The sequence below is a fragment of the Stegostoma tigrinum genome, unplaced genomic scaffold (assembly GCF_030684315.1).
Source record: "Stegostoma tigrinum isolate sSteTig4 unplaced genomic scaffold, sSteTig4.hap1 scaffold_502, whole genome shotgun sequence".
Lineage (NCBI taxonomy): Eukaryota > Metazoa > Chordata > Chondrichthyes > Orectolobiformes > Stegostomatidae > Stegostoma > Stegostoma tigrinum.
The window spans coordinates 35,200-57,226 of NW_026728433.1; the positions used below are offsets into that span (position 1 = coordinate 35,200).

General features: G+C 44.4%; 1 long non-coding RNA gene across 4 annotated transcripts in view; it reads left to right on the top strand.

Annotated features, from left to right (window-relative positions):
* Positions 1-9,807, top strand: part of LOC132208706 (uncharacterized) — a 23,120-nt gene extending 13,313 nt beyond the window's left edge. For 2 of the 4 annotated variants that reach the window (XR_009444827.1, XR_009444825.1), the window contains one exon: positions 1,856-4,037. This is a non-coding gene — a long non-coding RNA (uncharacterized LOC132208706). Of the gene's footprint in view, positions 1-1,855; positions 9,355-9,540 lie in introns of those variants that run through there. The other 2 variants (XR_009444826.1, XR_009444828.1) reach the window with 2 other exon arrangements.
* The last annotated feature ends 12,220 nt before the right edge of the window (positions 9,808-22,027 follow it).

A 22,027-nucleotide genomic window follows, 5' to 3' on the forward strand; every position in this document is an offset into this window, starting at 1 on the left:
CAGTGAGAGAGCTTGGAATCATAAATAATGAGTCGTGAGAAGTGTCTATATTACAGAGATCTAGGTGCTGGATGTCTTAAAATGCATAAAGGTGGATAGGTTCCTGGCACCTGATCAGGTGTTACCCACAAACTCTGGGAGAAGCTGGGGAAGTAATTGCTGGCCCCTTGCTGAGGTATTTGTATCACTGACACTAGTGAAGTGCCAGAAGGCCGGGTGGCTAATGTGGTGCCATTCTTTAAGGAAAAGCCAGAGGACCATCGACCGTTGAGCCTGATGTCAGTGGTGGGTAAATTGCTGGAGGGGATTCTGAGGGACAGGATTTGCATGTGGTTAGAGAAGCAAAGACTGATTAGGGATGGTAGACATGGCTTTGTGAGTAGGAAATCTTGTCTCACTAACTTGATTGAGTTTTTTGAAGAAGTGACAAAGAAGATTGAAGAAGGCAAAGCAGTGGACACTGTCTATTATGGACTTCAGCAAGGCATTCACCAAAGCTCCACATGACAGACTGGTTAGCAAGATTAGATCAAATGGAACCCAGGGAGAGTTAGCTATTTGAAACAAAATTGGCTTGAAGGTAGGAAACAGGATCATGGTGGGGGGCGGGGAGCGGGTTCAGTCTGGAAGACTATGAACAGCAGTGTGCTGCAAGGATTGGTGCTGGGTCCACTGCTTTTTTTATCATTGATGCAAATCATGTGGAATGAATATTGGAGGAATGGTTAGTAAGTTTGCAGATGACACTAAAATTATTGTTGTTGTAGTAGACAGCAAAGGAGTTTACTTCCCAAGTACAATGGGAACGTAATCAATGGGTTGATGGGCCAAGGAGTGATAGAAATACACTTAGTTCAGATAAATGTGAGCGATTTGCATTATGGCAATGACAAATCAGGGCAGGACTTAAACAGTTACTGATGAGGCCCTCGGGGCTGTTATGCAACAGAGACTCCTTGGGGTGCAGGTGCACAGTTCCTTGAAGGTGGATTGCAGGTACAGAAGGTAGTGAAGATGATATTTGCTGTGCTGGCATTTATTGGTCAGTGCATTGAGTGTAGGAGTTGGGAGGTCATGTTATAGGCTGAACAAGACATTGATTATGCTGCTTTTGGAATATTGTGTTCAGTTCTGGTCTCCCTGCTATAGGAATGATGCTGTTAAACTTGGCAGGGTGCAGAAAAGATTTATAAGGATGTTGCAGGAGGTGGAAGTTTTGAGATGTAGGGAGAGGTTGAATATGCTGGGGCTATTTTACCTGGAGCATTGAAGGCTGAGGGGTGACCTTATAGAGGTTAATAAAATTATGGTGGGTGTAGGGTGAATGGCCAAGATTGTTTTCCCAGGTTAGGGAAGAACTAACCTGAATTAGAGACTAGAACTAATAACATTGGCTTAAGCTGAGAGGGAAAGTCTTTAAAAGGGAGCCAAAAGAACTGCAGATGCTGTAAATCTGAAAAGAAAACAAAGTTGCTGGAAAAGCTCAGCAGGTTTGGCAGCATCTGTGGAGGAGAGAAGAGTTTCGGGTTCTGAGGAAGGGTCACCGGTCCCGAAATGTTAACTTTTTTCCCCCTCCTCCACAGATGCCACCAGGCCTGCTGAGCTTTTCCAGCAAATTTCCTTTTTTTAAAGGGAAAGTGGGTGGTGCCTGTGCAGAATGAGGTGCCAGAGGAAGCTGGTACAGTTACAACATTTAAAAGGTATGTGAATAGGAAGCGTGTAGCAGAATATAGGTCAAATGCTTGCAAATGGGATTAGATTAATTTGGGATATCTGGTCAGCGTGGACAACTGGGACCAAAGGGATTGTTTTGTGCTGTACAACGCTGACGAAGCATTTTTTGTTTTCATTTCAGATTTCCACAATTTTACTTCTGCACTGCTCTTACTCTTTCAGAGGGATTGAAAGGTGGAGTTACAGATCTATACAATGACTGTCCTTCCTCGCTGGCTCTCCCAATTCTCTCTTTTGGTAGTTTGATGCAAACACTGACTGGATCCCTTACCTGGAGGATATTTATGAATGAATTTGTTCTAATGGTGATCCAGCATATTCCCCAAGTGTTGCTGTACACATGTCCAGAGAATTTCTCAGTTTCACAATCTGTGTCCTTCTGGTTTCTTACTTACTTTCTCTTTGAAAGTATAGTCTGCAGTTGGAGAATTTAAACAGGCCCACATCCAGGTCTGACGGTCACTTTGTTTATCACAACCCAATTTTCTCAGGATTTTGAACATTGAAGGAAAAAGCAGCACTCACATTGGGGAGAAATGCACATGGTGTGTGTGTTGAAGAGTCTGTGAAGATTCATCTGAAATGTCCAAACACCAGTGCAGTGACACTGGGAGACAGTGTGGAAATGTGCAGATTGCAGGAAGGAATTTCTTCATCCATCCCAGCTAGAAACTGACCACCAGAGTCACACTGGAGAGAGACCATTGACCTGTTCTGCGTGAGGGAAAGGCTTTGCTGACTCGAATTCCCCGCTGATACACCAGCGAGTTCACTCTGGGGAGAGACCTTTCATGAGCTCTGTGTGGGAAGGGATTCATTGTCATCCAAACTGTTAACACACCAGCGAGTTCGCAGACAACCACAGTTGAAGAACATTGCTGTCACTCTCACTATCAAATAAACCATGGTGTTGGGCTGTTTGTACAGATGTTACCGATACCTGCTCAATTAAAGGTGCTGGTATTGTGAATAAAATGTCACACTAACAGTTGTGTAAGGTAGAGCTTGGAAATAGTCACGTTGTCACAACACATCGACACATTCACACTGACTAAAGCCTATCCACCTGCATGATATGTGAAAAGGGATTTCCTGGTACGTTCCTGGTTCCTGGTTAACGACCAGCAAATTTCTGAATAAGTTGATTGGTTTGAATATAGCTAACAGTAGAATCAAAAATAGTATCAGTGATAATGGGAACTGCAGATGCTGGAGAATCCAAGATAACAAAAAGTGTGGAGCTGGATGAACATAGCAGGCCAAGCAGCATCTCAGGAGCACAAAAGCTGACTTTTCGGGCCTAGAGAAGGGTCAAGGCCTGAAACGTCAGCTTTTGTGCTCCTGAGATGCTGCTTGGCCTGCTGTGTTCATCCAGCTCCACACTTTGTTATAGTCGATTCAAAAACCATGTGTTTTGGGCTTGTTTCTGGAGATCATAGAATCCCTCCACTGTGGGAGCAGACCACTTAGCCCATCAAGTCCGCACTGACCTGACGAAGATTGTCTTACCCAGACACTGTCTGCGTGAGTTTCCTCCAGATGCTCTGGTTTCCTCCCACAGTCCAAAAATGTGCAAATTATGTAGATTCACTATGCTAAATTGCCCATAGTATCTTGTGTGCAAAATGCAGGGATAGGGTAGGGTGTGAGACTGGTTGGGATGCTCTTTGCAGGGTTGATATTGACTGAATGGCCATCTTCCACACTGTAGGAATTCTGTGATGATCTCGATGGCCCTTTATTTGTTAGATAGGTCTGCACACCTTTACAATGACAGATTCTGTTGCTCTCCCACAGACATTTGTTTATTGGAAACAATGTAATCTTTCAGTTTGTGGATAAAAATCAAAGGAATGTTTTAAATCCAAACATAGGATTGGGTTGAGTCATGTCCTATAATCCCTGATTTGCATTTTCCCCGTCGGCTATGAAACCTGGTGACCGCTGTGACTCTGCCTGGGAGCATTGCAGTCTCGTCAGCTCTTTACCTGGTGTCCATAGCAGTGATGGATCTCATGACGGAAACATAAACCAAAACATTGTGTGATTTCTAGTACATATTTTCTATTTAGTCTTCTGTCCATCACTTCCCTAGAGGCTGAGATACTGGTCTGGGGACCTAGGTGTGAATCCATCTGGAAATAAGAATGTGATGATGACTGTCAATCCATTGCCTTTGTTGGAAAAACCCATCTGTTCACCGATGGCCTACAGGGAAGGAAACTGCCATTCTTATCCAGTGATGTGATCATCCCATGAATGAATTTTTTAAAAAAATTAAAAACTCCTGCAAATACGTTAAACTGTCTTAATTTATTTGACAGCTGACAGTTCAAACTGCTTGATGGTCACTTTCTCTTTTGATCAAGTTGTGGCCATTTCATAGTTGAAACCATAGTTATTCTCGTACAAACAGTGCATGCTCTGACATGCCACTTATGAACCAGACATCCACGTTGACCATATCCTGATGCTGTGTACCACGAAAGCAAAATTCTTCACCATCTTATCTACTTGTGTTGCAATTTCAGAGAGCTATGGACTTGAACCTCCCAAACTCCCGAACACTTTTTGAGAATTTCATCAAACTGACCTCCAATGGCAGGAATGGACAGGGTCAGCTTGGATTGATGATCATAATTCAGGCTCAACAAATCTACTGGAGCATTTTGAAGATGTAACTGGTGACCATCTGCTGACTCGCCCTTGACTGACTGCTGGTAATAACAGTGATAAGCTGCATGGCTTATGCCTGCAGTAAACAGCCAGGCAAGACAGGAGCACTGTGAGACATTAGGTTCTAGTTGAGACATCAAAGTGCTAAAATGCCAGGGAAAGGCAGAGATATTGTGGCAGGCCCTAAGCAGAACATGCCTCAGGTGCTGAAAAGCATGTAGAGTTCTGACAGCAAGAATGTACTTTGTGGACAGGCAATTCTGCATCTTGATGTAACATTTTTATTTCACTCTGGCTCATTTTGCTAGATCTGCAAATATCTATTGGTCTGGCTAATTTGAGAATTGGCTTTCGGTGTAATGTGCTGATTCATTTCTGGAGAAACTCAGCAGGTCTAGATGCATCTTTGGAGACAGAGAAACAGAGTTAAGGCTTTAAGTCCAGCGAGGCCCTTCTTCAGAACTGAACAGGTTCAGAAAATGGCCTTTTTAATACCTTACCAGAGGTGGAGGAGGGCTAACAGAAAACAGAGGGTGTTGGGATGCGGTGCAAAATACAAATGGGCTTTTAATTGTGTTGAAAGAGAAGCAGATGTACAATGAGAGTAAATAAAGTTGTGAATGGGGGAGATGGGTTCCCTCCACTGAATGCAATGTTAACAAGACACAAACAAGACAAGGTCACATCGTCTGTGCCATATTGTGTTCATCATATCTCCAATAATAACCCTGAATGTGTTGAGCATATGTGAACAATCTTATATGTCTACACACATACGCTGATTAAACAGTGTATATAAAATCATTTCTCCTCCGTTCCGTTGCAACCTATCGTGTTTTTTTCACCTGTCAGTCGCCATTCCTTCAGCCAAATTTATTCTGTCTCTTTCTCTGCATTTTATTTTATTCCATCTATGAAGAAGAAATTGCCTAATGGGCGATATCATGTTAGTCCTGTCCAGTCTGCACAGCCACTGTCCCCTCTTCCTTACTGTTCCTTAATCACTCACATAGATATTGTCTCTGACCCTTTACTCCCAATAAGCAAAGCAATTGGAAATGTAATGTTTAGTTTTGGGCTCAGGCTAAAAAATTGGTCAGGAAAGGCTGTATAAACTGCAAAAAATTTGTTTGCAACTTTAGAAGCAAATTATTGAAAATATTGTGTTAAGGATAAAATGTTCATTTATTAGTGCAGTGAGAGGAAAGTTCAGCAAAACCCACATTTCCTGCCTTTCTCCAGGCAGTTGTGGCCAGAGATGTGTTTGGATTGGCAGTTGTTGTGGTGGAGGAGACTTCGGTGAAATAACAACCTCTCATTTGGCTCTGAGGAAAATGGTTACATACGTCATCACATGTGGATAACACAGCAGAATCATCGAGCCTGTGCAGAGAAAGTATCAACTTTCTCCTCTGTCTCTATCATTGTGAGATGAATTGGAGATGGGCATTGAGACCAATAGCAGGCAATGTCACCCAAACCAGGTATTGTTGTTACATTAAAAGTGTCAGAGTGGAAGGGGTTAACTGGAGCTGTTTGTTCAGTGACTCGAATTAATGTCAGTCTCCATGGATACTAACTGTGTCACTGGAGGGTTTCCCTCTTCTATTAATAAGGGGTTTCTCCCAATGCGTTATCCCACAGTATCTGTGGCTGTGGCATATTCAACACAATTGGGATCAGCAGCTCCAGAGATGTGGAGAGATCAGAATCTGTGACCAGCAGATTGGGATGTTCCAAATGATGGATCAGAATCTCAGAACCACAGCCGGGAATGTGACAACAATGTATAAGAAACTGAGAGGAATAGATTGGAATGTTCCAACAATGGACAGGAGTTTATCCTCTGGCCTTTACTATCTTTCTATCAATTGGTTACCATTAACATTGTGGATACAAGCTGTACTGATGGTTATTCAGGCGGGTTACTATCCCATCCTCGCTATTGTTGGTGTTCCCGGTAAGTCTCTCTATCTCTGCCCATTCATTTATTCTGTGACCAGCGACTCAATTTCTAAGCTCTGTATTTGGCAACGAAGGAAACTATTGTATTCACTTTCAGTGACAAACTCAACTCTTATTCCAGGGTTTTTTTCACCTTCACTTACAAACACCCGAGGAGGAAGAAAAGTGTTCATAACCACCATTGGCCCATTTTGTCCTGATCTGATTTATATCACAATATTCCCTTTATCACTAATAATATCCTCAGTTTTCACTTCCGCTTCAGTGCTGTTTCTGATTAAATCATAATCTGCTCCTTTCCAGTTGCAGCTCTCTTCTGGCCACACTTGCAGTTACTAATATTTTGATTGTATTCTTATTTTTATCTCTACCTCGACCTATGCCAGTTGCAAAGTGTGAAGCCAGTTTGATTCTAAAATGAGGAGGTTACAGCTTTGTGTCAGTGGTTTCAGCATAACCCGTCGATGGCCATCAAATGACAGTTCATTGAACTGTTTAGATTCTAGAACTTTCCAAGTAGCAGTGGTGCCATGTCCATTATCTCCTAAGTGCAGTGTTCCGATGTGTTCACTTGTTGACAGAGGCCGTGTCTCTTCACCCCAACCCCCACTGACCCACTGCTGAGTGGGATACATTACTCTGTCTCCACAGAATAAGATATAGGAAATCTTCCAGAAATTCTACAGGACTGTGACTGTGAAAATGAGAAACTGTGGGAGATTAGAATTAATAAAGCGGAACTGCTCAAAACTAATTGAACTGAAGTTTGGTACTTTGCTCTGGTATGTCCCAGAGATTACATGGAGGTGGGAATAGAGCTTGTGAAAGAGTTACAGGGTCAGACAGCTCTTCAGTCCAACCAGTCCATGTCAAACATAATCCCAAACTATCCTAGTCCCACCTGCCTGGGCTTGGCCCATATCTCTCCAACTGTTTCCTGTTCATGAACTTGTCCAAATGTCATTTAAAACTTGTAACTACGAGAAAGAATTATTGATTACCATTCAGAATTCTTCAGATTCAGGAATTGCCAGTTCCTGCAGAATGGAAGTAGCTGTTGTAACGCACATTAAAAAAAAACTGGAGTGAGAGGGAAATCAAAATAAAAATAAATTTTGGACAACTTGATATCTGTTATGAGAAAAATATGGAACCTTTTTTGAGGGCTGTAAAAACTAGACACTTGGGAAATCATGATATGACTTGGCAGAGTCAACTTCGATTCAGGAAAGGGAAGTTATCTTTGGTAAACCTGTGCAGTTTATGTTAATTGAAACATCCAAAAATTTCAGATGTGTGTCCAAATTATCCCCAGAAATGTCTTCCATTGCTACTCCACCATCTTCCCTAAGATTCTATTCCTAATAACTCCAGCCCGTTCCTTCCTCATGATGTTTTTTTAGTTTCATCACTCAGTTGTAATTGTGTCACATCCAAATGCAAACAATACATTTAAACTGAAAGAGGGAGCTTTGAGAGATAAAACATGGAGAAAGATTGGAGTATTCATTAACTTGATTTATGTCATGTATGTATGAGATAGAGAGAGAGAGAATATGGGTGATGAGATGTGAAAATAGAGAAAACTGCATTATCGACTGAAGTTGATGTACTTTCCAACTTGTTTTGGCAATTCCTGTGTGTTGTGATCCTTTGCCCAGTGCATGTACGACTGAGTAATATGTATATAATAGTTGAAGTATCCACACATGAGAACCAGTGAGAGCGGTGTATTTGAATTTACAGAGTACTTTTGATATGGTTGCACACAGGTGAGTGAATAAAATTAGAGTTGAGAGGTAAGGTGGAATATACTACATGGATTGAGAATTGTTTAGTTGACGCAATACAGAGAGTGGAGCCCTTTTCCAGGCTGAATGCTGCTCGTTATGGGGTATCACATGAATCAGTGTTTGGACCACAGTAATTTAAAAGGCATACAAACTATTTGGATGTGGCCAGCAACAGCATACATCTCATTTTGTAATGATTAAATGATGTGAGGTTGGGAAGTGTTGTGGTCACAAAAGGGCCTGCATGTCCTTGATCATAGGTCACCAAAATTAGTACATGCAGCGCTATCAGTCATGTGGGAAGTAAATGGTATGTTGTCCTTCATTGTAAGATGATTCATGTACATGAATAAAACCATATGTCTGCACATGTACAGCCTTGATGAAAGACTATTTATGGGCACTGTGCATAGGCTTGATCCCTTTTGTAATGAAAGAACTCCTTGCCACAGACACGGTACAAATGGTCATCACCAGTCTAATCCCTGAGATGATGGTACCATGAGGAGCGAGTGAAGAAAGTGAGTGTTTAATATGTTGTGCTGTGAGAGAATCAGAGATTACTGCATTAAAATTACAAAGTTGGTGATGAACTCTTTTATCCACAAAAGAAATTGATAGGGTGAGAAATCCCATACGTGACCCATGTAAATACATGTGGATTTTACATATAAAATGACATAGAGCCCCACAGTGATTCAGAGAGAAGCACAGGCTCTGAATGAACTCTCCCCACATTAATCTGTGACCTTACACTGAACCCGATGTTGTTCACAATCCTGACAGCAGCCCAAATACCCTCTTTGTGACATTAGCCAGACCAACCAGATTCTGATCTCCATAGAGAACGGAAGCATGTATTTTCAGAGGATGCCACTTGTGATTTTGCACAAAACATTAGTCTTCCCACCACACTACTGTAAAACTGCATTAAAGTACTGCATGTGTACCATGAACAATGGAGGCATGTTGACCAGCGTGAAGCAGACTATCTGTACAGCCTAGCTCCATTTGCTTGTCATGTTACCTAAGTCTGTTTACATGTAAGTGACTGTAGGGTCTCAATGGCCTTCTCCTTTTCATATGTAGGGACGCAAGGGGCTGTAGAGCAGGGCCAAATGCTGAATTGATCCACCCTGGGCTCCTGAGGAACAGTTCGATGTGTTCATGTGACATTGCTGTAACTGTAAGATATTATTTTATTTTGGTTTCTTTTAAGAGAAGGATTGAACGAGAGGCACAAAGCTGTCTAGTTAAGACCATTGAGTAAACAGTCTTGAGAGGGTTCGGGTTTTTTTTAAATGCAGCCTGAATGAGTGCGACGAGCTCTCACAGATCAGAATTTCTGAGTTTTGCTTTTCTGTTGCATCAGAAGCTATTGGTGTCTCAATGGAGTTGGAAGCTTCAGTGAATGTCTCCTGACTGCAGAATTTTCTTTGGATGATTATTTTCTCCTCCTGAATTGGAGAACCGCATGTGAGAACCTTCTCTGAATTTTATTTCTGACCAAAGTGTCTGTTTATGGGCTGCTACTATGCTGGAACAGTTAATTAGTAATATTTGCTATAGCTATTATACTATAAGTTTATCCACCAGAGCGAGGTTATTCTAAATTCCTTTTTTTTGGTTCTACTTTGACTACAGTGTTTAAATAAATTGTGTTTTGTTTAACATCTGTCAACTATTTCATTAATGTATCTCTGAATAAATGTCAACACAAAGGCAGCACAGACCTCTAGGGAAGAGAATTCCCACTCCAAATGCCCTTTTCAAATTTCTTCTCATCTACCTGATGGAATCAGAAAGTCACACAACGCAGAAACAGATTATTTGCCCCCACTGACTTGATATGTAATCTGATCTATTCCCATTTGCCAATATTTGGTCCATATCCCCCTCAACTTTTCCTATTCTTGTACCAATCCAGATACTTTTTTAGCTGTGTAATTGCACACACCTTCACCACTTCTGACAGCACTTTCTGATCACACACCTCTCTCTGCGTGAAAATGTTGCCCGAAGTTTCCTTCTAAGTCGCTCCCCTCTCACCTTCAACATCAGTACTTTACTTTTGGCCTCCCCTCTCCTGGGAAACCGACCTTGGCTATTCAGGCTATTCATGCCCCTCATGATCTTATAAACATCTGTCATGTCACCCCTCAGCCTCCACACTCCGGGGAAAACACTTCAAATTGTTCAGCCTCTCCCTACAGTTCAGACCCTCCTGTCCTTGAACATCCTTGTAAATCTGTTTTTTTCTGCACCTCTCAAGGTTAACAACATCTTTCCTTTAGCAGAGCCAACCGATGTGTGCGCAGTATTCTTAAAGTGGCCTCATCAATGTCCTGTACAGAAGCAACATGCCATCCCAACCCCTATACCCAATGCTCTGACTGATTAGGGCAACCATGACAAATGTGAGACATTTTTCCATCCCCATCCCTGTCTGCTTTCCGGAGAGACCACTCTCTCTGTGACTCCCTTGTTTGCTCCACACTGCCCTCCAACCCCACAACACCCAGCACCTTCCCCTTAAACAGCAGGAAATGCTACACTTGCCCCCACACCTCCTCCCTCACCCCTATCCGAGGCCCCAGGATGACTTTCCATACTAAGCAGAGGTTCACCTGCACATGTGCCAATGTGGTATACTGCATCCACTGTACCCGGTGTGGCTTCCTCTACATTGGGGAAACCAAGCGGAGGCTTGGGGACCGCTTTGCAGAACACCTCCAATCGGTTTGCAACAAACAACTGCACCTCCCACTCGCGAACCATTTCCACTCCCCCTCCCATTCTTTAGATGACATGTCCATCATGGGCCTCCTGCAGTGCCACAATGATGCCACCCGAAGATTGCAGGAACAGCAACGCATATTCCGCTTGGGAACCCTGCAGCGCAATGGTATCAATGTGGACTTGACCAGCTTCAAAATCTCCTCTTCCCCCACCGCATCCCAAAACCAGCCCAGTTCGTCCCCTCCCCACACTGCACCACACAACCAGCCCAGCTCTTCCCCTCCACCCACTGCATCCCAAAACCAGTCCAACCTGTCTCTGCCTCCCTAACCTGTTCTTCCTCTCACCCATCCCTTCCTCCCACCCCAAGCCGCACCCCCATCTCCTACCTACTAACCTCATCCCACCTCCTTGACCTGTCCGTCTTCCCTGGACTGACCTATCCCCTCCCTACCTCCACACCTATACTCTCCTCTCCACCTATCTTCTTTACTCTCCATCTTTGGTCCGCCTCCCCCCTCTCCCTATTTATTCCAGAACCCTCACCCCATCCCCCTCTCTGATGAAGGGTCTAGGCCCGAAACGTCAGCTATTGTGCTCCTGAGATGCTGCTGGGCCTGCTGTGGTCGTCCAGCCTCACATTTTATTATCTTGGATTCTCCAGCATCTGCAGTTCCCACTATCACTGTCCTTCCCTACCCTGTCTCACATGCTACTCCACCTTCAAGGAACTATGTGTGTGCACTAAAGGTCTCTTTATTCAGTAACAGTCCCCAGGGCTGTCTAAGTCCTGCCCAGCATCACCTTACCAAATGCAAAGCCTCTCATTTATCTAAATTAAACTCCATCCGCCATTCCTTGGCCCATTGGCCCATTTGATCAATGTCCCATTGCACTCTGAGATAATCTTCACCACTGTCCACTGCATCACATTTTAATATCATCTGTAAACTTACTAACCATGCCTCTGATATTCACACCCAAACCCTTTATATTAATGATGGACAGCAGTGAACTCAGCACTGATACTTGCAGCACGCCGCTGGTCACTGGTCTCCAGTCTGTAAAACAATCCTCTGCCTTCAAGCCAATTTTGAATTCAATTGGCTATCTCCCCCCGGATCCCATGTGATTACCCATTACTAATCTGCCTACCATTCGGAACGTTACCGAACACCTTCCTGAAGCCCATATAGAAAATGTCTGCCACACTGCCTTCATCAAACTTCTTTATCACCTCTTCAAAATAATCAAGTTAGTGAGACACGATTTTCACTGCGCAAAGCAATGTTTACTATCCCGAATCAATACTTGCCTTTCCAAATGCATGTAAATCCTATCCCTCAGAATCCCCTCCAACAACTTACCCAGCTCTCATGTCAGCCTCACTGGTCTATGGTTCACTGGCTTGGCTGATCATTGTTTCCTTTTCGAGTCCCACTCCTCCACTGGTCACAGCAAATTTTAAATGCAACCAGGTTGGTGATGTGGCCGATGATATAGGGCTCAGACTGTGTCAGCATCAGTGTAAGGAGCAAGTCAGGCAGTTTACTTTGATCTGCGAAAACAACATGTTTATGATCAAAACAAATTTACTCAAACTATGATGGAATGAAGAATGACACATGCAGTTCACAAACACACACACACGCACACACAAAGAAATGTGATCAATTCTCACAAATGTTATTCTGGTGCAAAATTTATTCTGTTCGCACAAGTTGTTGGCAATGGGATTACTTCCTGCAGCCCTTAGATTTGGCTGAATTCCCTTTGCTACAGCTGGTGGGAGATTACAATTAATCCTCATCATGAATCCTCCATGAGTGGTAAAGATGATTGGTGCATTTTCAGCTCTCATACATTGATGTGATGAGGAACAAGGAAATAGAGACGGAGCAACAGGCTGTTGCTTTCGAGGCAGGTTACTTTTTTTTCCTCTGAGTTGAATCGCACAATAACACTATCCAACCCACAAACTGGAACATGTGAGGTCTCCTTGAACATTGTCTCCATTATATGCGTACATCACATTCCCTGCTCCACGTAGATGTATCATTGCTGCTGTAATACACAGAGCCACATATGACCGCACTCGTTATAAAGGTATGTTTATATGTGCCTGCATAATATAAAAATAACATGTTTAATATATGTTTAATACATATATAATCTGTGTTAACAAGAATGTGTCTTATTCCTAAAGAAATACAAAAATTACTGGAAAAGCTCAGCAGCCTGGCGGCATCCATGAAGAGAAATGAGAATTAATGTTTCAGGTTCAGTGATCCTTCCTCAGAAACTGTTTTATTTTTAAAATTATTTCCCCAGTTTTATTCTCCCATACAAGAGGAAATATCAGTCAGGTCTTCACCATTAACACTCACCTCAAGCTCTTACATAGTCAAGAACATTTCTCGTTCTCAGGCCTAAACTGTTAATCCTCCAGGAACTGAATGCCTTCATCACAGGACGGTATATACAAGTTAGCAAGGAAGGAGCTGAAGGAAGGGCTTAGGAGAGCTATAAAGGGGCATGAGAAACCCTTGGTGGATAGCATCAAGGAAAACCCCAAGGCTTTTTGCACGTATGTGCAGAACAAGAGAATGAACAGAGGAATGGTAGGGCCGATCAAGAATTGTAAAGGGAATTTGTGCACAGAGCCGAAAGAGATAGGAGGGGTCCTTAATGAATACTTTTCTTCAGTATTCACAACTGAGAGGGACCTCATTGTAGAGGAGGACATTGTGAAACAGGTAGGCTAGAGGACGTGGATGTTCGTAAAGAAGATGTACTATGAATTCTGAGGAAGTTGAAGGTAGATATGTCATGCAGCCCTGATGGGATTTATCCAAGGATTCTGTGGGAAGTGAAGGACAAGATCACAGGGCCTGTGGCAATGATCTTTTCATCCTCACTGTCCATGGTTATATTGCTGGAAGATTGGAAAGAGGCAAACATCATTCCCTTGTTCATAAAAGGGAACAGGGATAACCCCAGAAATTACAGAACACTTAGTCTTACTTCAGTGCTGGGCAAGTTATTGGAAAGGGCTCTGAGAGATAGAGTTTATGATCACTTGGACAGGCACAGTTTGATTCGTGATATGCAGCATGGACTTGTAAGGGTTAGATCATGCCTCACAAACCTTACTGAATTCTTTGAAGTGGTGACCAAACACATGGATGAAGGTGGAGCAGTGGATGTGGTATCTGCGGATTTGACCCAGGCCTTTGATAAGGTTCCCCAGGGTAGGCTTATGCAGAAGGTAAGGAGACATGGGATATGGGGAAATGTGGCAGATTGGCTGACCCTTATAGGACAAAGGGTGGTAATGGATGGGAAATATTCAACATGGTGCTCTGTCACAAGTGGTGTACTACAAGGATCTGTTCTGGGTGTTCTTCTGTTTGTGACGTTTGTAAATGATTTGGATGAAGGGGTGGAATGATGGATTAGTAAGTTTGTGGATGATATAAAGGTGGGTAACTGTGGACAGTGTGGACGGCTGCTGTAGGTTACAAAGCGACATTGATAGGATGCAGAGCTGGGCTGAGAAGTGGCAAATGGATTATAACCCTGAAAAGTGTGACGTGATTCATTTCTGAAGGACAAATTTGAAAGCAGAATACAGGGTTAACGGAAAGATTCTTGGCAGTGTGGAGGAGTAGGGGGATCTTGGGCTTCATGTCCACAGTTCCCTGAAAGATGCCACCCAGGTGGATAGAGTTGTTAAGAAGGCACATGGTGTGTTAGCTTTCATTAATAGAGGGATTATGTTCAAGTGCCATGAAGTTTATGCTCCAGCTGTACAAAAGCTTGGTTCTGCCACATCTGGAGTAATGTGTTCAGTTCTGATCACCTCATTACAGGGAAGATCTGGAAGCATTGTAAAAAGGTGCAGAGGAGATTTTCCAGGATGTCGCCTGGAATGGAGGGAAGGTCTTCTGAGGAACGGTTGAGAGAGCTAGGGCTTTCCTCCCTAGAATGACAAAGGATGAGAGGTGACTTGATAGAAGTGTACAAAATGATCGGAGGTGTAGATAGAGTGGAGAGCCAGAGACTTTTCCTAGGGTGGAGGTAGCTTTTATGAGGGGACATAGTTTTAATGTGAGTGGAAGTAGATATAGTGGAGACGTCAGAGGTAGGTTCTTTACTCAGAGAGTGGTAGGGGCTTGGAATGCATTGCCAGAGAGGGTAGTGGAGTCAGCCTCATTAGGGGCATTTAAGTGGCTATTAGACATGTAAAAATGTGATAGTATAAGGTGGGGGTGGAGGTTAGATAGACCTTAGGTTTAGGGTAAAGGTCTGGCACAACATTGTGGGCCGAAAACCCTACACTGTGCTGCACTGTTCTGTTCTATATAGAGACCCTTCTTTGAAAAGTTTCAAAGGCCATCATTTTTTATTAGTTTAGGGCATGATACCTACAGACAGTGCATTGGGTAGAATCTCAGCAATGTCCTGTAGAAATGCAGGGAAATATGCCTAAGATCATACCCAGCACCCTTTGCAGGAAACAGCACCATTCCATTTCCTTTCCAAATCACTTGTGACATCTTCAGATTAACTTTATCTGATTTATGTACCAGGACCCACAACTCCCTCTTTCGCACGCAAACTCTGTGTTCTCCCTCCAGTTAAATAATTTACTGCCGTTTTACCCTTTCCCCAAAACACAAACTTCCCATAACCCACACTGTACTGTTTTATTTGCAATGCTGAAAGTTCGCTCATTATCATCCCCTGTCTACAGCCCGTTATAGATGCTCCGCCTCCACTTGACATCTTATTGAATGACTGTACTGGTGTACTAGCAAATTGAGCTCCAATCTTGTCAGACCTTCGTCCAAATCGTTAATCTAGATTGTGAACTGTTGATGACCTCGCACTCATCCCCAAGGAATTCCAGTCGCTGCAGCTTTTCAAACTGAAAATAAATAATTATCTCTACTCTGCATTTCCTGTTAGCGAACCAGGGCTTGCTGTGTAGCAGCCAAGAAAGGTTGCAGGGCCTCTACTGCAGTGTGTAACTCGTAGACGAGGTGTATTTGAGCTCAGCAACACACCATTAGGGCTATTTGTTGTCAGATCATCAGGTAGAGGTTGTATTGTCAATGATTCCGATCCTTGAGCATTTAAAAAATCAAGCATAGAATATAGACTGACATTTGAGTAGAATGCTGTACGGTCAAAAATGCTGTCTTTTAGATGCAGCAATAAATCTAGTCTACCCTCTCAATCAGGTGCTCAATTTTCCCTGGACACATATTGAGGAGGAGCGGAGATTTCCTATCAGCCTGGTTAACATTCGCCCCTTTACAAACACCACAAATACAGATAATCTTCTTAATTAATTTCATTTCTGGCTGTAGGTGCTGTGTGGAAAATTTCCCATAACAAAATAGAACAAAGTCTTTGACGAGTGACCTTGCAGACGTTTGCAAAGTCATAAGGGGCACAGATGTGCAAAGAGCCAAGGTCTTTTCCCTGGGGTGGGGGAGTACAAACCGAGAGGGCACAGCTTTAAGGAGAGAGGGGAAAGGTTTAAAAGGGACTTAAGGGACAACATTTTCATGCAGAGGGTGATGTGTTTATGGAATGAGCTGCCAGAGGAAGTGGTGGAGGCTGGTCCAATTACAACATTTAAAATTATCAGGATGAGTATATGTTTCGGAACAGTTTAAAGATGTATGAACCAAGTGCTGCCAAATGGGCCTAGATTTATTTGGGATATCTGTATGGCATGGACGAGTTGGACCGAAGGGTCTGTTTGGATGCTGTCTATCTCGATGTCTCTCTGAATCCATGTTTGACTGCTCCATTTGTGTAACTCCTGAGAGGGGAAGAATGATCCCCTATCTCATTATAACTTCCTTTCCCTTTGTAACAGCTTTGAGGGGTGGAGTGAGAGAACAACACACAGGATAGGAACTGCAGTTGGCCATTCAGACCCTCGAGCCTGCTGCTCAACTTAGAAAGATCATGGCTGATCTGTTTGTGGCTGAACACCCGTTTCCTGTTTATTCCCAATAATGGACTCTCTTGTCCATTAAAGGTCAGTTGATCTCTGCATTGAATATCTTCACTAACCCAGTCTTCACTGTTCCCTGCGGATGAAAACACCACAGACAGCACAATATTAAAGAGAAAGATAAATTCTTATCTCAATCTTAATTGGGCAACTCCTTAAAGTGGGTTACCCTCACAGCAAGTTACCTCCTCTTTAAAGAGCACAACAAATAGGAGCAGATGTAGGCCATTCATTCCCTCAAACCTATTCCATATTCCGATTGGCTCTGTTCAGTAAAGTATTTATCAATCTCAGCCATCACTGCTCTCTTGGGAAAACATTCCCGATACCTTCAGACCAGACAGCAGAAGAAGTTCGAGCAGAATTAGCCATTTGGCCCGTCAGGTCTGCTCTACTGTTCGATCCTGCTTGCCAAGTTTCTCAAAATAATTCTCTTGCCTTCTCACCATAACCCTCAATCTGCTCATTGATCAAAACGTATCTATCTTTATCTTAAAGACGCGAGTGTGTCTGTGTCTCTGTGTGTGTGTGTGTGTGTGTGTGTGTGTGTGTGTGTGTGTGTGTGTGTGTCTGTCTGTGTGTCTGTGTATTTCTGCTTTATGGCAGGAAATATCATGGTCATGTGGGATTGTCCATCAGACTGGAAGCCTGTGATTCGCTGTGATCCACAGGGATTGGTGCTGGATTTATTTTTGGTTGTCATTTCAATAAATGATTTAGATGAAAATGATAGAAGGCATGGGTAGCAAGTTTACATATAACACTGAGATTATTTCAACTGTCAACAGGGAAGGCTTTCCAAGATTACAAAGTGAACTTGATTAATTGAATGAATGAATCATAAAGATGTACAGTATGGGAACAAATCCTTTGGCCCAACATGTCCATGCTGACCAGGTATCTGAAATTAATCTAGTCCCATTTTCCAGTGTTTGGCCTATATTCCTCTGAACCATTCCAATTCATATACCTATCCAGATACCTTTAAAATGGTGTTTCAACAAGCCTCTAGCATGTCATCTGGCAGTTCAATCAAATGTTTTTAAAATCTTTCCCCTCGCACCTTAAACCTGTGCCTTCTAATGTTTGACTCCCCATACTCTGGGAAAAAGACCCTGACTATTCACCCTATCCATGCCCTTCATGATTTTATAAACATATATAAGGTGCACATTTTACTCCAGTCCACACGAATGGCTGTGCTTTCTGTTATCCCGGGCCTGAATGCTGAAATTCAACACTGATCCTTCTCAATCAAGTCACAATTCTGGAAAAAAGTTGAACCAATTTGTTCAGACATTTTATGAAACACTGCTGTGGGAATTGAACCCAGACCTTTGGGCCCAAAGGTGGAGACACTGCCACCACACTGCAAAGGCCCCTGAATCTGCAACATTACTCTCCTGTAAATTTGCTCATCAGCCTGTTCTGACAGGCTGTGACACACCTCTGTGACTGGCAGCACTTGAATCCAGAACTTTTGCTCCGGGGCTAGTGACATTGCCACAGGTTCAAGGACGGAAATCGAATCCAGAGCTGTAGCACAGAGGCATTGGCACTACCCATTACACAAGGCCTAAGTCATGTTCAGATTTTGAGTCACATTTTGCCTGCCAGCTGTCAACTGAGTTTTGGTTTATCAAATCCTGGTTAACTTTTCTGAAGTACACAGGGAAGATTTTTCAGTGTTGACCAAATGCAAGGTACTTGCCTCAACTATTAGCATGTTGAGTGCATTTCTGTGCCATTGAGATCAACTAATAACATCTTGAATTGCTTGGCTATGATTTCCAACTTTCATGGTTATTATCTGAAACCCTCCCTCCACTGACCCCTTCTCTCTCTCCTCCTGGACACCACCCCAAGGCCTCTTACTCTCCCTTGACCTCTTCATTTCCAACTGCCATTGAGACATCAAACACCTCAACCTCTCCAGCCTCTCACCCACTCCAACGTCTCCCCCACAGAGCATTCAGCCCTTTGCACCCTCCGCTCCAATCCTAACCTCAGTATAAAACCCACGGACAAGGGAGGTGCCGTTGTAATATGGCGCACTGACCTCTCCATCACCGAGGCCAGGACCAGCTCTCTGAAATCTCCTCCTACCGCCCCCTGGATCATGACGCCACCCCCGACCACCAAAACATCATCCCCCAGACCATCCACAACCTCATCGCTTCAGGTGGCCTCCCACCCACAGCCTCCAACTTCATGGTTCCCCAACCCCGCACCACCCGCTTCTATCTCCTTCCCAAAATCCACAAACCGGACTGACCTAGTCGACCAATTGTCTCTGCCTGCTCCAGCCCCACCGACGTTGTCTCCACCCTTGTAGACTCAACTTTCTCCCCCTTGGTCTGGGAACTCCCTACCAACGTCTGTGACACCACCCACGCCTTCCACTGCCTCCAAAACTTCCAACTCCCTGGTCCCCAACACCTCATCTTCAGAATGGACGCCCGATTCCTACATACTTGCAGTCCCCATGCAGACGGCCTGCAGACCCTCTGCTCCTTCATGTCCCGCAGGCCCGACCAGTCCCCCTCCACTGACAGCCTTGTCTGTTTAGCTGAACTCATCCTCAACCTTAACAACTTCTCTTTCAATTTCTCCCACTTCCTACAGACAAAGGGGGTGGCCATGGGTAGCCGCATGGGCCCCAGCTATGCCTGCCTCTGTGTAGGGTACGTGGAACAGTCCCTCTTCTGAAGCTACACCGGCCCTATCCCCCACCTCTTCCTCCGGTACATTGATGACTGTATCGGTGCCGCCTCATGCTCCCACGAGGAACTCGAACAGTTCATCCACTTCAACAACTCCTTCCACTCCAACCTTAAAATTATCTGGACCACCTCTGACACCTCTCTCTCCATCCAGGACCTCTCTGTTTCCATCTCTGGCAACCACCTGGAAACCAATATCCATTTCAAGCCTACTGACTCCCACAGCTACCTAGAATACACCTCCTCCCACCCACCTTCCTTGCAAAAATGCCATCCCCTATTCCCAATTCCTTCGCCTCCGCCGCATCTGCTCCCGAGATGAGGCATTCCACTCCCGTACATCTCAGATGTCCTCGTTTTTCAAGGGCTGCAACTTCCCCTCCAAGTGGTCAAAAACCCTGTCGACCGGACCTCCTGTGTTTCCCACAACTCATCCCTCACACCCCCTCCACGCAATAACAACAAAAACAGAATCCCCCTTCTCCTCACGTACCACACCACGAACATCCGGACCCATTGCATCATCCTCCGGCACTTCCGCCACCTGCAATCGGACCCCACTACCAAATCTGCTTTCCAGAGGGACCACTCTTCCCCCTGACTCCCTTGTCCGCTCCACACTCCCCACCAGCCCCACCATCCCCGGCACTTTTCCCTGCAACCGCAAGAAGTGCAACAGCTGCCCCCACACCTCCTCCCTCACCCCCATCCCAGGCCTCATGGAAACCTTCCACATCAAATAGATGATCACCTGCACATCTGCTAATGTGGTATATTGTATCCCCTGTTCCTGATGGGGCATCCTCTACGTTGGGAAACCAAGCGGAGGCTTGGAGACCACTTTGTGGATCACCTACGCTTGGTCTGCAACAAACAATTACACCTCCCAGTTGCAAACCACTTCAACTTACCCTCCCACTCTTTGGACGACATGTCCATCATGGGCCTCCTCCAGTGCCACACGATGCCATCTGAAGGCTGCAGGAACAGCACCTCATATTTCGCTTGGGAACCCTGCAGCCTAATGGCATCAATGTGGACTTCACAAGCTTCAAAATCTCCCCTCACGCTACTGCATCCCAAAACCAGCCCAGCTTGTCCCTGCCCCTGTAACCTGTCTGCTCTTTCTCCCACCCATCCACTCCTCCCACCTCAACTCCTACCCCCACCTCATACCTACCGGCCTCATCACTGTCTCCTTGAGCTGTCCTTCTCCTCTGCATCTATCTGATCCTTTATCCATCTTCCATGTGACTTCCCCTCTCTCTCTATTTATTCTAGAATCCCGTTCCCCTCTCCCATTTCTGAAGAAGGGCCCAGACCTGAAACGTCAGCTTTCCTGCTCCTCTGATGCTGCTTGGCCTGCTGTGTCCATCCGGCTCTAAACCTTATTATCTCCGATTCTCCAGCATTGGCAGTTCCGACTCTGTCTGTAAACTTCAATGTTAGCGAAACAAACTCTGCAGACATATTCTGCACTATAGAGAATCTCGATTAGACATTACTGAACACCAGACATGACCAAAGAGCATAATTTCCAACCCCGAAAGAGCATATTGCAGATCACGATTTCCTGTCTCTAATGTGTGGCTGCCCTACCCTAAAACCATTAAATGTTACAAGGCAACAAACTATATTCGAGGAACAAAAGCAAAGTTGCTGGAAAAGCTCAGCAGGTCTGGCAGCATCTGTGAAGGCCAAAGAAAACAGAGCTAATGTTTGGGGTCCAGTGACCCTTCCCCAGAAGTTATGGCTGCTGGGAAAATGTCAGTTTGTCTGCCGAAAATAGGGAGGTGGGTCGGGTAGGGAGTAAACAATAGGATAGGGCGCAAAGAGCGAGAAAGAAGTTGGACAGACAAAGGAGTTAATAACGATCAGGCTGGGAGGGTGAGTAGTTGCTAATAGGGACTGTTAGTGACTGACAACAGGGAGTGTGTAATGGCAGGGTATGTGGTAACAAGGCCTGGTGTGTGCAGTGGGGTGTGGGACATGGGAGAGTTTAGGCCCTAAAATTATTGAACTCAATACTGAGTCCGGAGGGCTGCAGGGTCCCCAAGTGGAAAATGAGGTGTTGTTCCTCCAGCTTGCATTGGACTTTGCTGGAACAGTGCAGCAAGCCAGAGACAGAGATGTTGGCCAGGGAGCTGGATGGTGCATTGATGTGGCAGGCAACAGGTAATTCAGGGATAATAAAATGTGAGGCTGGATGAACACAGCAGGCCAAGCAGCATCTCAGGAGCACAAAAGCTGACGTTTCGGGCCTAGACCCTTCATCAGAGATCTCTGATGAAGGGTCTAGGCCCGAAACGTCAGCTTTTGTGCTCCTGAGATGCTGCTTGGCCTGCTGTGTTCACCCAGCCTCA